This window comes from Dromiciops gliroides, chromosome 1 (assembly GCF_019393635.1).
Source record: "Dromiciops gliroides isolate mDroGli1 chromosome 1, mDroGli1.pri, whole genome shotgun sequence".
Taxonomy (NCBI): Eukaryota; Metazoa; Chordata; class Mammalia; order Microbiotheria; family Microbiotheriidae; genus Dromiciops; species Dromiciops gliroides.
The window spans coordinates 339049551-339064202 of NC_057861.1; the positions used below are offsets into that span (position 1 = coordinate 339049551).

The 14652-nt window shown below is 37.7% G+C and overlaps 1 protein-coding gene across 1 annotated transcript in view; it reads right to left on the reverse strand.

Annotated features, from left to right (window-relative positions):
- The window catches only part of SLC6A3 (solute carrier family 6 member 3), a 102516-nt gene that overhangs the window by 65034 nt on the left and 22830 nt on the right, over positions 1 to 14652 (reverse strand). The window lies entirely within an intron of this gene.

Genomic DNA, 14652 nt, shown 5'->3' on the forward strand with positions numbered 1-14652 from the left:
GATATACAATTCCATTACTTCTGTATTGGCAAAGTGAAGGATCTGGAGTCACATGATTTGGGTTCTTATGTCAGCTTTTGGTACTTACTGGCTGCATGAGATTTCAACAAGTCACAATTTCTCTGGATCCCAGTTTCTTTGTTTGATATCTAAGGTCCCTTTAAATCCTTTAAGGTCAGCTTTAAATTCCATGAGACATGATCTGCTGACTACCCCCATGACTCTGGATAAGATGATGCTATCTATATAGAAATAGTAACTGCTTCCTTCCATGAACCCTCATAGTTGGAACACAACTGCTAGAGCATCCCTGAGCATCTCATGGGAAAGAAAATCACAATCCTTGATCTCTGGCATCCTGTTTAGAAGAGAGGTAGGAAGTCTCATCCACTTTGGAGTCAATCCTCAGCTCTGTTTTCACTCTCAATGCCTTTAATACATCAATATCTTGGTGAGTGGTCATGTAAGTAGTTTATAAGAAGAGGAAGTTCTAGATAATTGTTTTACCCACTTAGATACGCTGGTCATCTGTTTTTTGTGAAGAGAATAAACAACTTGGTCTTCAAATTCAATTTACCCAATGTGTAAATGGTCAATGCATATGAATATGGAGTTCTCAAAAGGATTGTGACTATTAACAACCACATGAAAGATTGCTCCAATTATAAGATAAATGCAAATTAATAGAACTATAAAATTTCACCTCCAATCCAGAAAACTGGTAAAGATGGAATTTAATCTGTGCTGTAAGTGCTTTGGGAAGATAGGAACACAAGCACAATGCTGATTAAACTGTGAGTTATTTCAGCTTTTCAGGAAAGGAATGAAAAATTATGGTGAAAAAAGTGACAAAATATTCAAATATATGTGACCCAGGGATCCCACAGTTAGGTAGATACAAGGAGGTCAAAGACAGAAAGAAAGGTCCTATCTATACCAAAATACTTTTTTGTAGTAGGAAAGAACAGGAAACAGTAGATGCCCATTGTTTGGGAAATGATTAAACAAACTGTAATAGAATGTAATAGAATATTGTAACAACATAAGAAACAATGAATATGAAGAATACAGAGAAGCATTTATATGAACTGCCACACAGTAGAGTAGAAGCAAGAAAATAACATACACAGTGACCACAACAATGTAAATGGAAAGAATAAAAGGAAAATTAACATGCATAGTGGTAAGTAAACTTTAGGAGGAGAAGAGCTGAAGAAATGCACATCCTTTCATTGTAAAAGTGAGGGATTTAGACATGGAACATAGATACTATCAGACTCAACTGATATGTCTTTTTCTCTTTTTTAATGTTACAATATGGAGGGCTTTCTGTGTATGGACAATGGGGAGGGTATATTAAAAATAAATAAGATATAAAAACAAGGGTATCAGTTTTTAGAAGGGAAAAAATACCATGTACAAGACAGTATGCTAGGAATTATATTTGTTCTGGATCTTTGACTTAATTGGTGTTGAGAATTCCTTGTGAGGACCTTTCCTCTACCAAAGCAGTTTGGAGCCTTCCCTGCAACATACAGTCTTAGAGAGTTGTTTAGTGCACTGAGAATTTATGTGACTTGCCCACATTCACAAAGCCCATATGTTTTGAAGGTTGTAAAACTTGAACCCTTCCTGACTCCAAGGTGGGATCTCTCTTGTCCCATGCTGTCTCATAAGGTGCTATGGATACGAAGTCAAATATAAATAATCGTCCATTGTGATAACAAAAGGCACAGAAATATAATTTGTAAAATAAAAAGGAACATGAAGATAATGAAATAATACTGTCCCACAAGAAATGATGGATATAGAGAAGTATAGAAGGACGTATTTGAACTGATGCAAAGTGAATTAAGCAGAACCAGGAAAAAATATACACAATGAGTATAATAATATAAATATGTAGATATATAGTACATAATTGCTATCACCATACATTATAGGAGCACTGCATACATTCTGCTTCCCACTTGGATACTTGCTGTTGAGAACCTTAGCAAATACTGAGAATTCTCAAGCTCCTTCTCTTTTTTACCTTCTCCTCAGCAGTATATATACCCCCATAATGATACATGCAGAATGCATGTCTTGGCTTAGATAAAGGCCAGTGTGAAACAGGGTCAAAGAAAGCTCTGCCATTTGCTACCAGTATAACCTTGGACAAGACATTTAGTGTTTCAGAACCTTAACTCCCTCATCTATAAAATAAGGGGATTGGATTAGATTTCTTCTAATATCCCTCCTGCTTCCTTAGCTATGATACTAAATTCTGTGATTTCACCATAATTTCACCACAAATTAGTAAAGTGCCACAATTTGATCCTATATCTCTTCTGATTCCAAGATGAGCATTCTTTCCTCTACAACATTCACTCAATATTTATTTAGCATCTGCTAAATGCACTGCTAGGGCAGCTAGGTGGTGCCCTGGATAGAGCACAGGGCCTAGGGTCAGGAAGATCTAAGTTCAAATTTGGCCTTGGATGCCTACTAGGTGTTCAACCCTAAGCAAGTCATTTAACACCTATTTACCTCAGTTTCCTCATTTGTAAAATGGGCTGGAGAAGGAAGTGGCAAACCATTCCAGTATCCTTGCCAAGAAAACCCCATGAGTTGGATTCAGCTGAACTGAATAAGTTCCTTGACTGTAAAATATGCTTCTTATTTTCTCTCTGTATTCTCAGCATCAAGGGCAGCTAGGTATTGCAGTAGATAGTAGGGCAGCTAGGTGGCACAGTGGATAGAGCACTGGCCCTGGAGTCAGGAGAATCTGAGTTCAAATCCAGCCTCAGACACTTGACACTTACTAGCTGTGTAACCCTAAGCAAGTCATTTAACCCCAATTACCTCAAACATTGGAGGCCATCTCCAGTCATCCTGAGGTGACTCTGGAGGAGAGAGTGAAGCTGGTGACTTTGTACAACCCTCCCTCACTTAAATTCACTACAAGTCATGACATCACCTCCTGATGTCATGGTCCTCTTCGAGAAGAAACAACAAACAACAGCAGTGCACTGGGGAATGCAATGGAAAAGGAAATGGCAAACCACTCCATTATCTTTGCCAAGAAAATTCTATGGATGGGTCCATAGAGTCACAAAGACTCAGACACAACTGAACAACAAATGCACTGGGGATAAAAAAAACTTTAAAAGTAAGACAGTGTCTGCATTCAAGAAACTTCAATTTTATCATGGAAGAGGGCACTAGAAACCTTGGCGGATCAGAAAAGGCTTTATGTACAAGGTGGCACCAATTAAGGTGATTAGATATTCTATCATATTGCCTCTTGCTAAGACTAACACTGCCTCAGAAATACTTATAAACACTTAGTCCAGTTTCTCTTTTGATCTCTCTACTATGCTTTACATACCTTATTTAGGTCAACAGAAGAGAAAATTTGCTTAAGAAAATACCTGATGAGTTTTTATAACCTCTCCACTAAAAGGGTGTTCAGTGAGGATGCAGACTCCTCAATTACATAATTGGTCAGTCTTGATATTCACCATATTGCCATTCACTTCGTTTTCTGTGTACTTCTTGGGATGAGGGGGAACTGGATGGTTAGAAGGGAAATTGTGAACTGGTATATCTGTAGGTAAAGTATTGTATGTACTGTATGTACTGTATGTACAATAGTTATCCAAGAACATAACAGCAATTTTTCATATTTTTCTGGAGTTGCTAGCAGCATCACTTCCTTTAATATAGCTCTATGTCCCTTTAATAGTACAGTAACTAACCATACAAATTAGAAGGTCCAGGACTTAAAGGAAATCAAATCAGCCCACAGACCTTTAGGAAATCTAGTTGGCTTCAAATAAATTTAATAAACATGACCTTTCAAGTCTTTTTATTAGATTTTCATGTGAATTTGTGAATATGGGGGAACCCTATGGTAAAAATAAGCTACAGTTCTGTTAACATATATTATTTTTCAGGAATTCCTTATATAAATGATTAGGGTAAAGATCAATTTGCCTAAATTAATGTTATTTAATGAATATTTAGTATGCATTTACTATGTTCCAGTCATGGAGCTAAGTTCTGGGTAAATAAAGTTAAAAACATAGCTTCTCCACTCAAAGAACTCATATTCTAATGGGAGAGATAAGATTCAGATAAGATTTATACAGTGTAAATGTAAGGTAATTTCAGAGGGAAAGCACCAGCATTTGGGGGAAGAAAAAAGGGAAAACAGCCTAGGAAAAGGTTTCTGCAGAAGGTATGATTTGTACTGAATCTTTCAGGAAGTCAGGGAAACTAGGAGACAGAGAGCGGTAGGGAGGGAAAGAATTCCAGTCAATGCAAATTAAGGTAGTCAGGAGGTGGGGCATATAGTGTCAGAGATAATAGAGTACATGGTAAGAAGTGTGTAATAAGATTGGAAAACTTTGGAAGCAGCCGGGTTGGGAAGGGCTTTGAATACCAAACAGAGGATTTTATATTTGAGTCTAGAAGTAATTGGGAGCCATTGCAGTTTACTTAGTAGGGATGTGTGACATGATCAAACTTGCACTTTTGTCAAATCACTTTGCAGCTGAGTAGAAGAGAGACTTGAGGCCAGGGGACCAACCAGAATACTATTACAATAATCCAGTGCCAACATGGAGAAGGGCACTGAGACCCCTTACCTTTATTCCCTCATATAAATGCTTTCTCCCCATGCTCAGGTATTGTTTGAACAAACCGACAATGCAAGAAAAAAAATCAGTCCTTTAGAGATAGAAATGGTCATATTACTATCCTCTCTGTCCCAAAGCAATATGTTAGTGCCCTGCTCTAATGAAAATCTATAAAGCAATCAACTAAAAAAGAGGAAGCAACAAAAACACAAAGAGAATACTCCATTAATGTTCAGTGATCTTCCATCCTCCCTCATACCCCCACAATCTCATGCTAGAAAAGATCCTACCCTGAGTGAGATCTTTGAGAGACTAATTCTATTGGTTCATCCTGTGAACTAATTGGATTTTTCCTCAGTCTTAACCCTTACCTTCCCTTAACTTTTATGCAGTGTTTGATACTATTAACTACAAATCTGTCCTCCTTGTTTTAAGATACACTTCTCTGGGGCAGCTAGGTGGTGCAGTGGATAGAGCACTGGCCCTGGAGTCAGGGGTACCTGAGTTCAGATCCGGCCTCAGACACTTGACACTTGCTAGCTGTGTGACCCTGGGCAGGTCACTTGACCCCAATTGCCTCACTAAAAAAAAAAAAAAAAAAAAAGATACACTTCTCCCTTCTGATTCTCTCCTTCCTATCAACCTGTCACTTTCCTTTACTAGTTTTTTTTCTCTTCTGAACACCATTGTGAGGGTCCCTCAAGACTGTCTTTGACTCTGTTCTCTTCTCTCCACTCTCTCTTTTGGCAGTGTCAAACTCAATATACTCCAGCCCGAACTCATCATTTCTCCTCTCCTTTCCCCAGTCTTCCCCTTCTCCCAACTTCCCAATTTCTTTTAAAGCTTTTTTCATTCTTAAGGAGCTATAGAAACAGGAGTTATGAATTCCATCTCTATTCTCCTAGTTTCTCCAGCTCTGTAGAAATATGAGTTGTTATTTCTACTACCTGTTTACTCAGGCTTGAAACCTCAGTCATCTCTCACTCTTCCCTCTTCTCTCTCTCCTTGCCCACTCTGAACCAATGCTTCAGGGAACCTCAGGGGGAGATCTTTTGTTTCTACCAACCAATCTTCTCCTCCCCAATATCACAACTTTCTCTTTCATTGATCTCCAGGTTCTCCTCCAACCCCTCTGGACTTTATGCACTTTACCATGGCAGCCTTCTCTCAGCCAGGAAGTTCATTTTACTTCTTCTTCATTCCTAGACTTCTCACAATGGAAGAGTAGTTTGCCCCTGGGCCCCTCCCTATGTTTGGTGAGCTTTTTCTGGAACCTCTTTTTTTTTTTTTTTGTGAAGCAATTGGGGTTAAGTGACTTGCCCAGGGTCACACAGCTAGTAAGTGTCAAGTGTCTGATGCCAGATTTGAACTCAGGTCGTCCTGAATCCAGGGCCAGTGCTCTATCCACTGTGCCACCTAGCTGCCCCTGGAACTTCCATTTAAATGAAAGTGTCCAGACCAGTCATGTCTTCATTCCTCCCCAGACTCCACTCTTGTCTCCCCAGACTTTTTCTACCATGCCTCTATGTGGGCACCTGGTCTTCCTGATTTCCTTTTGAACTTTCTTTTATGTGTTGTATCCCTTTAAAATGTAACTTCCTTGAGGGCAGGGATTATCTTTCTTTTTGCATTTATATAGAGCCAGAGGCCTACTTTTAGCCAACAGTCCCAAGTAAATCTCTAGGCCTGCAAACAAGTAGTAGAATTGAGAAGTTTGAATTTGGTTTGCTTCCCTTTCACCTACCCACATGCTAGAGAGAAGAACTAATGGAAAATGGACAATAGACAAGAAATAGGAAGATGGATTATCTTCCAACTCTCATGGGGATGTGTTCATCCAGTATCGCATAACATCACATATTACATACCTGACATGTACACCTGGCATATGAAAAATGCTTGTACAAATAGTAAATGAGAAAGCAAAACATGTACACGCAACACTTCATGCATGAGCAGTATTTTCCATGAATTAGACATCTGCAAGTGGGGTTATTCTAGGATGGAAGGAAAACTTACTAAAGACATAAAGGTAAATAATTCCAACAAGAAGGAAAAATGAAAGTTGTCTGAAGAGATCAATGTGTACACCCAGACAATTTTTCAATCTACCTAAACTTTAAAAAGGAATGTACAAAAGATGGAAACAAAGTCAGGTAACAAAAGGAGAAACAAAGAGTATTGCACAGTCTTGTAAAAATAGTGTCAAAAGTGCTAAAGCTCAGAATGATCTGAAGGGAAATTTAGGACAACAAAAGTTTTTTAAAACTATTGAGAGGAGGATCAAAGAAGTGATAAGATCTTTGATTTTGGAAAGATGGGACAACTTTCAAAAGACAGAAGGCAGAGCTACTAAATTATTTTACTCCTGTCTTCTCTGTCATGGAGAAGGACCTTTGCACTGGAAATAACAGAACACAAATGTCTAACAGGGAGATGATAACCAATGTAAGTAAGGAGACAGTAAGAGACTACCTTCATCCCCTTGACAAATCAAGTCACCTGGTAGTGAACTCTCGAACTCACGACACGATTGTTCCAAAAAATATCCAAATGATGCCACAGGACAAGGCCTGGAGCAGCAAAACCCACAGAAGAATGTGCTGAAATCATCTTCTAACCAAGAATGGCTGGGAAGGTTGGAAGGAGGGAGCTGCTGTGCTGAGACAGGAAAGGAGCCCAACCCCACAGTCACCCTAACACAGATCCACTCCCAGGAAGGCCTCACCAGAAGTGTCCCCCAGAGCCTCTGAATCAGCTGAAGTGCCAGTGTCTGGAACTAAGCTCAAAGTCTGGCAAGAGGGCTGAGCCCTTGGCAGGGGGGAGACTACAGGGGTCTATGCTGGTGCTCAGGCAGAACTTGGGTTTTTCACCTCCTTTTGGGAACCAGGAGGCAGACTTGAGTAGCAGTGGTCCAGGTAGGGGAGGGGCACAGGCTCGTTGGAGCTGACAATAACAACACACAAAGCCGCTTGATTAGCAAGTTTGTCTGGGGTCATCTATGGATCAGGGAACAGGCCAGGTGAGGGAAGAACCTTATCCTCCTTAAATCATACCACCTGGGACTTCTGAAGCTTGGGATACTGCAGCCTGGAAACAGTGCCCCACTTTAAGGAGCTAAAAGTCAAGTAAAAGAAAGGCAAGATGAGTAGACAGAAAAATGTGAGGACCATAGAAAGTTTCTTTAGTGACAAGGACAATTGAGGTGCACCCTCAGAGGAAGATGTCAATGTCGGGGCCCCTATATCTAAAGCTTCCAAGAAAAATATGAATTGGTCTCAGGCCATAGAGGTGCTCAAAAAGGACTTTAAAGATAAAGTTAGAGAGGCAGAGGAAAAAATGGAAAGAGAAATGAGGGTGATATAGGAAAGACATGAGAAAAAAGTCAACAGCTTGAAAAGCCAAATTGGCCAAATGGAAAAGGAGGTAGAAAAACTCTCTGATGAAAATAATTGCCTAAGAATGAGGATTGAACAAATGGAAGCTAGTGACCTTATGAGAAACCACGACACAATAAAGCAAATCCAAATGAATAAAAAAATAGAGGGCAATGTGAAATATCTTCTGGGAAAAACTACTGACCTGGAAAATAGGTCCAGGAGAGATCATTTGAAAATTATTGGTCTATCTGAAAACCATGATCAAGGAAAGAGCTTAGACATCATCTTCCAAGATATTCTCAGGGAAAATTGCCCTGAAATTCTAGAAGCAGAAGCTAAAATAGAAATTGAAAGAATATACCAGTCACTTCCAGAAAGAGATCCCAAAAGGAAAACTCCTAGGAATATTATAGCCAAATTCCAGAGCTCTCAGATCAAGGAGAAAATATTGCAAGCTGCCAAAAAGAAAGAATTCAAATACTGTGGAGCCCCAGTCAGGATAGCACAAGATCTAGCAATGTCTACATTAAAGGACCAGAGGACATGGAATATGATATTCTGGAGGGCAAAGGAATTGGGATTACAACCAAAAATCACCTAACCAGCAAAACTGATCATAATCTTTCAGAGGAAAAAATGGGACTTCAATGAAAAAGAGGACTTTCAGGTATTCGTGATGAAAAGACCTGAACTGAATGGCAAATTTGACTTTCAAATACAAGACCCTAGAGAATCATAAAAAATTGGAGTCGGGGGACATACCTGGGGTCGTGCAGTGGGTGACTGTTTTGTGACAAATTCAAGTCACCTGAGCCAGTTGGGTTATGTCTTGAAAAAACTGGCAAATCTAATTGCTGAGCCATTTTCAGTAATGTTTGAGTCTATGGAACACAGAAGAGGTACCATAAAACTAGGGACTGGATTTTCAAAAAAATGAAGAGATTAATCTGAAAATTATAGACTACTGGGTTTGACCTGGTTTCCTGGGAAAACTCTGGCATGGATCATTAAAGGGATGGTTAGTGACCATTTAGAAAGGATAGTTGTGATTACAAAAAGGAACCATGGATTCATCAAGAATAATTCATTACAAACTAACCTCATTTCTTTCTTTTTTTTCCTTCAGGATTACTGAATTGATAGATAAAGGGAATGCTGTGGACACAATTCATTTGGGTTCTAGCAAATCATTTAATAAAATATCTCATGTTCTTCTTGTAGAGAAGATGGAGAGATGTGGCCTAGATAATACACTTAGAAGGTTCCAGAATTGGTTGAAGGGTATCACACTCAAAGAGTAGTTGTTTTTACAAAATTAAATTTTTTTCAATTATTAATCATTTATTTTTCTCCTTCCCACTTTCCATCTCCCCATCCCTATCTTTATTGAGGAAAAAAAGAAAATCAAAAACCTTTTCATGAATAAGAAATATTGGTCATGTTCCAAAATGGGTCTGCATATTAGTCCATCATTGCTCTATCAAGTGGTAAGTAGCATTCTTTATCATTAGTCCTCTGGAATCATGGTTGATCATTGTGCTGATCAGAGTTCCCAAAGTAGTTGTAAATGATTCAGTGTAAATGTGAAAAGCAGTCTTCAGTCAGGGATCACAGGGATATGTGCTTGGCCCTTTTCTATTTAACATTTTTATTAATGACTTGGATATAATTTTGATAAAATTGGAAAATCAGACAAATCCGAGAGCTAGCTAATATACTATATTTCACTGGACTCTATCTAACAGGAAATTCAATATAGATAAATAATTGTAAAACTTTACATGGGTGAAAAAAACAAACCCCAAACCCCAAAATACAACTCCTAAACATAGGAGTGGGGGAAGCAGGGTTAGATATCAGTTTGCCTGAAAAAGTTCTGGAAATTTTAATGGACTGCAAACTCAATGAGTCAGTAGTATGATAAGGCAGTTGAAGAAAGGAAGGAAGGAAGGAAGGAAGGAAGGAAGGAAGGAAGGAAGGAAGGAAGGAAGGAAGGAAGGAAGGAAGGAAGGAAGGAACAAATTATTGCCATTTTGGACTTTATTTTTTAAAGGCCTAAGTTCTAGTAATAAAGGAGTCATGATTCCCCTGCATTTTGCCCTAGGCAGGCCACATTTGTTGCTGTTATAGTTTGAAGAAGTTTCGCTATACTTTCCTATAATTGGTCAACAGCTGAGAGGTCACCCTGCCCTTTAACAGGTGTATAGCTCCATTTTGTCCCCTGGCTCCCTATTGTGAAATGTGGAGTGAAAGCATTGTCAGATGACTCCTTACTATGTTATGCAAAGTTGACTTGATAAATAAAAAATAATTTTCATTACCAGGCTCTACTTGGCTATTCAACTTCAACCCCAACATTGTGACATGTGCCACCTTTAGTCCTATTGCATATGGGGACGCTACCTACATCATTGTTACATAGGGAGACTTTATCTTCATTCTTTAACCCTCCCCCCTTACTTATCCTGTCAAGTACTACAAAACAATGAAACAAATAAATATTTAAGATTTTTCAAAGCATTGGAGAATGATGCCTTTGTCAGAGCCTCTCTGGGTTGTTGGCTCTGACTTGGTGAGATTAAAAGACCCTATAAGATGTGGCAGACTCACAGGGATAAATGATTTCAAGGTCAATGTTCTGGTCTTGTAATACAGCTGCCCAATTCTTATTTGAATCACTCTCCCAAAACAAGAAGAAAAATATTGGCACGTATGCTAAGAAAGAAAAAATGAAAAAGAGCAAAAAAATTTTAGAAGAGAAAATGAAGGGAAAAGGTGTAAGTTATCAGGAGCTGGAAGCACCTTTACACATGCTAAGTATACAACACAACAGTCACTGTCAGTATATGTCTCTATTAGGACCCCTGATTAGCTCCTTTTATTGAAAGCCTCAGAGATCTGCTATAGATGTAGTATGCAATGGTTGAACTTTAAACAACTAAAACTTGGTGGAATTTTGTTTTTAAGAAATCTGAAATTGTACAGAGTATTTCATAACTCTCTTCAAAAGTCATTTCAACATCTTACAATTTTTCCTCATACTTACACTATTTTCTGATTACTTAAAAAAATTTGTTCCCTTTTCCTGGGCATCAGGATAACTAAGTTTGGTGGGGTTTTCCCCCTACCATCTCATTAGTGACTCTCTATGAGGTGGCTGTCATGAATTAGTTCCTTCAAGGCAACCATCAGGTTTCACCAAACCAACATCAAAGGGAAAAGATTCAGTGTGGGAGGGTCTTCTCAGCACATTCTTTGAGGGGCAGATAGCCCTTTTAATAAAGAGCACGTAGGGTTCCCCTCATTTTCCCACCATTTCTAGTCACATCTGTTCTCTTGGATAAATTAAAAGCACAAAATATGCTTGGTAGGAGTAATATTTATGGACTACAACACTCTTTCTGTGTATGTAATCCTCATGAAAAAAGTGGCCCATTGTCACCTGGCAGTAAATTATGCTCAAGTGAAGAACAAAATTACTTAGGGAATAAGAAAACCATAAAATTAAATTTAAAATATTCATTACATTAAAATAGCTTAAAAGGGACATATTTTAAAATAAAATTAGTTTAAAACTTTACTAACAACAAAATTAGAAAAAATAAAGTTAACAAAAGCCACATATTGATTTTAACTGGGAAGTCATTTTGTTAATTTTTTAAAACTCTTTGACTTTTAACTCTAAAAACTTTTTTAACTCACCTCATATTAAAGACCTGAATCAAGTTTTTCTTTGGACATGGATAGGTTCTATCTATCTTTTTCATTTGGAAGAATGGATCAGGATCAGTGGGAATCTTGAACTCCATATCATAGTATTCAGTTTACATTAGTATAATATCAAGTGGAAATGCCATCTTTTTCATAGCATCAAAGAAATTGAAGGTTTCTAATGGAATAATTCAAAAATCATGAAATTCTTGATGGGTCACCCAAGCTCTCTGTTGTGAAAATATCCTGATGAGATCCTCAAAATACCATGGATAGAGATTTTGATCAAATTCAAGCATTTATAAATTTGTAAAGAAAAATAATTGCAAAACTTCTAAGGCCAAATGATGATTAAAACAAACAAACTAACTAAAACTATGTTAATGTATATTTTGGACATCTAGAATTGGATACAATTTTTAAAAAATTTGTTGTGAACATGACCAACAAGATGAGGATAGTTTCCCCATTCTCCACTGACTCTCAAACACCCTCATAAAGGGAATTTACATGCCAAATGTAGAACAATTACAGTTGAATCCACAGACTAAAAAATAAAGAGGACCCGGACAAGATAAAATCCTTATGAATGAACAGGGAGAATGCTAATCTTTACAAAATGCTCATTCAGCACCCGTCTCATACCAGCCTCTCTGCTCCAAGCAGGCACAATCACAAATAGACTAGTATGGCCTACTTTTGGATAGTCTCCTATTGCAAAAGATTTGCCAGCACACTTTTTATCCCTCGTCCACCCCCCACCCTGCAACAAATAGCAGACATTGTTTCTGCCAAGCCATATGAGGAAAAGAAAATGGGAACATGCTATCGCCTGGTTGGGGAGACTATAACATAGTGACTTCTATGTTATAGAACCTCAGGAATGTAAACATTCTTCCCAGAGTATCCTTCATGCCCTCCCCTGCTACCCAACATAGTGGTAGAAGCTAATTCGAACCAGCCAGAGAAGGAAAGGGTGAGTGCCAAAAGAGGAACTGAGGCAATGTGAGTGGCTGCACTAGTCCTAAAAGAAAGAAAACTTATTGAGGCCAGTTCTTTCTCCTCCAGAGGTAAGTAAGAATAGGGATCTAGGTCAGTAAAACCCAAATCATCCAGCATGGGAGGAGAGTGATGCAATTTTGTAGTCCAGTCTCAGTGGTATATGCAACAATAAAGGAAGAGAAGTCAGGAAAGGAGTGATGGAGAAAAATAATGAAAAAAGGGCTTAAATATTAAAGATTATGAGGAAGAAAACTCAGGAAAAACCCTGAGCACAATCAAATAAATTATAGAATAGATACTAAAACTAGGCTGAGTATTAAACTCTCAAAGAGACTACAGGTCTTTCAACAAACATTACAATACAAAGTGAATCAATGCCTGATGAATCCTGTAGAATCCTAAGAGAACATGAAACATCATTAAAAAAATCCAAAATGATTCAAAAGTAAAAGAAAATCTATTTGTGCATTGAAATCCTAAGAAATTAGTAATGAATATGACAAAAGTTCTATTTACACACACACACATGCACACACACACATATGTGTGTATATGGAGATAGAGAGAGTAATTTTAAAAAGTCATTTAGAAAACTAGAAAAATCAAATCAATGGAAGAAAGCTTCATCAAAAAAAGAAAAGAAGGGCAGCTAGGTAGCACAGTGGATACAGCACCGGCCCTGGAGTCAGGAGGACCTGAGTTCAAATCTGGCCTCAGACACTTAACACTTACTAGCTGTGTGACCCTGGGCAAGTCACTTAACACCAATTGCCTCACCAGAAAAAAAAAAAAAGAAAAGAAAGATAAACAGATTTGCCATACAAAACACTAAGGTGAAGGAAAATGTGGCAGAAGCGAAGCAAAGGACATTATCATTAAAGGAACACATGATCTCTCTACAAGGCAAAGCCATTGATCTCAAAGACAGGATATGAAGACACCACTTAAGTGATTCAAAGTTCTCTCAGAAGAACATGACAAATCAAAATTCCCCAACACCCTAATGAAGGCAATAATACAACAAAACTGCACAGAACTATGAATACAAAACCAAAGTATTAATTTAAAAAATCCATAGCCTCCAAGGAAAAAAACACTCAACTTTATGCTTCCATGACAACAGTTGTTAAATAAGTCCAGTGATAAATAACAATGGAAGCTTCTCCAATAAATACAAGACTAAAGCAAAATCTCTCTTCACTGTGCAGTTATTTGGTAACATTTCTACAAATGCTAGCAATAGAAATAATAAAAGAATAAGAAATTAAAGGCATAAAGATAAAGGAGACAAAATAATCCCTATTTGATATGATTATTTACTTAGAAAATCTTAGGTAATTAGCAAAGAAACTAATTGAGATGATAACATCATAGATTTAGAACTGGAATCTTTTCATTTTTATAGATTCAGACACAGAACCCATGGAAGTTAAGTGACTTACCTAGGATCAGACAGCTATTAAGTGTTTAAGGCTGGATTTGAATTCAAGTCTCCCTGCTTGTAAGTTCAATGCTCTATCCACTAATGCATCTATCTCCCTCTCAAAAAGTTATTAGATTGTAGTCAAAATAGCTTCTGTAAATTTGCTGTCCACAAAATAAACCCACAAAAGCAATAGTATTTCTATATAGTAAGAAAACAATCAAGGAAGTAGTAATAGACATAGAAATTCAGGGGTGTGCTGGAGCCAGCTCTAATTGACTAATTCTTAAATTTTCAGTGTGAACATTTGCACCTCAGAAATTGGCAGTCACTACAAATAATGGAATGGTTTATTGTTTTGTTGATTATCTAGACTTAAGAAAGTCTTAATAATATAGATTAAATTTAAAAGTATGTACATACATTTTTGAGAGCTCAGTTATTAAATATTTACCAGCATGTCTCTAATTGCTCTATAAATATTGCTTGAGCTCAGAAAGAGTGCTAGAAG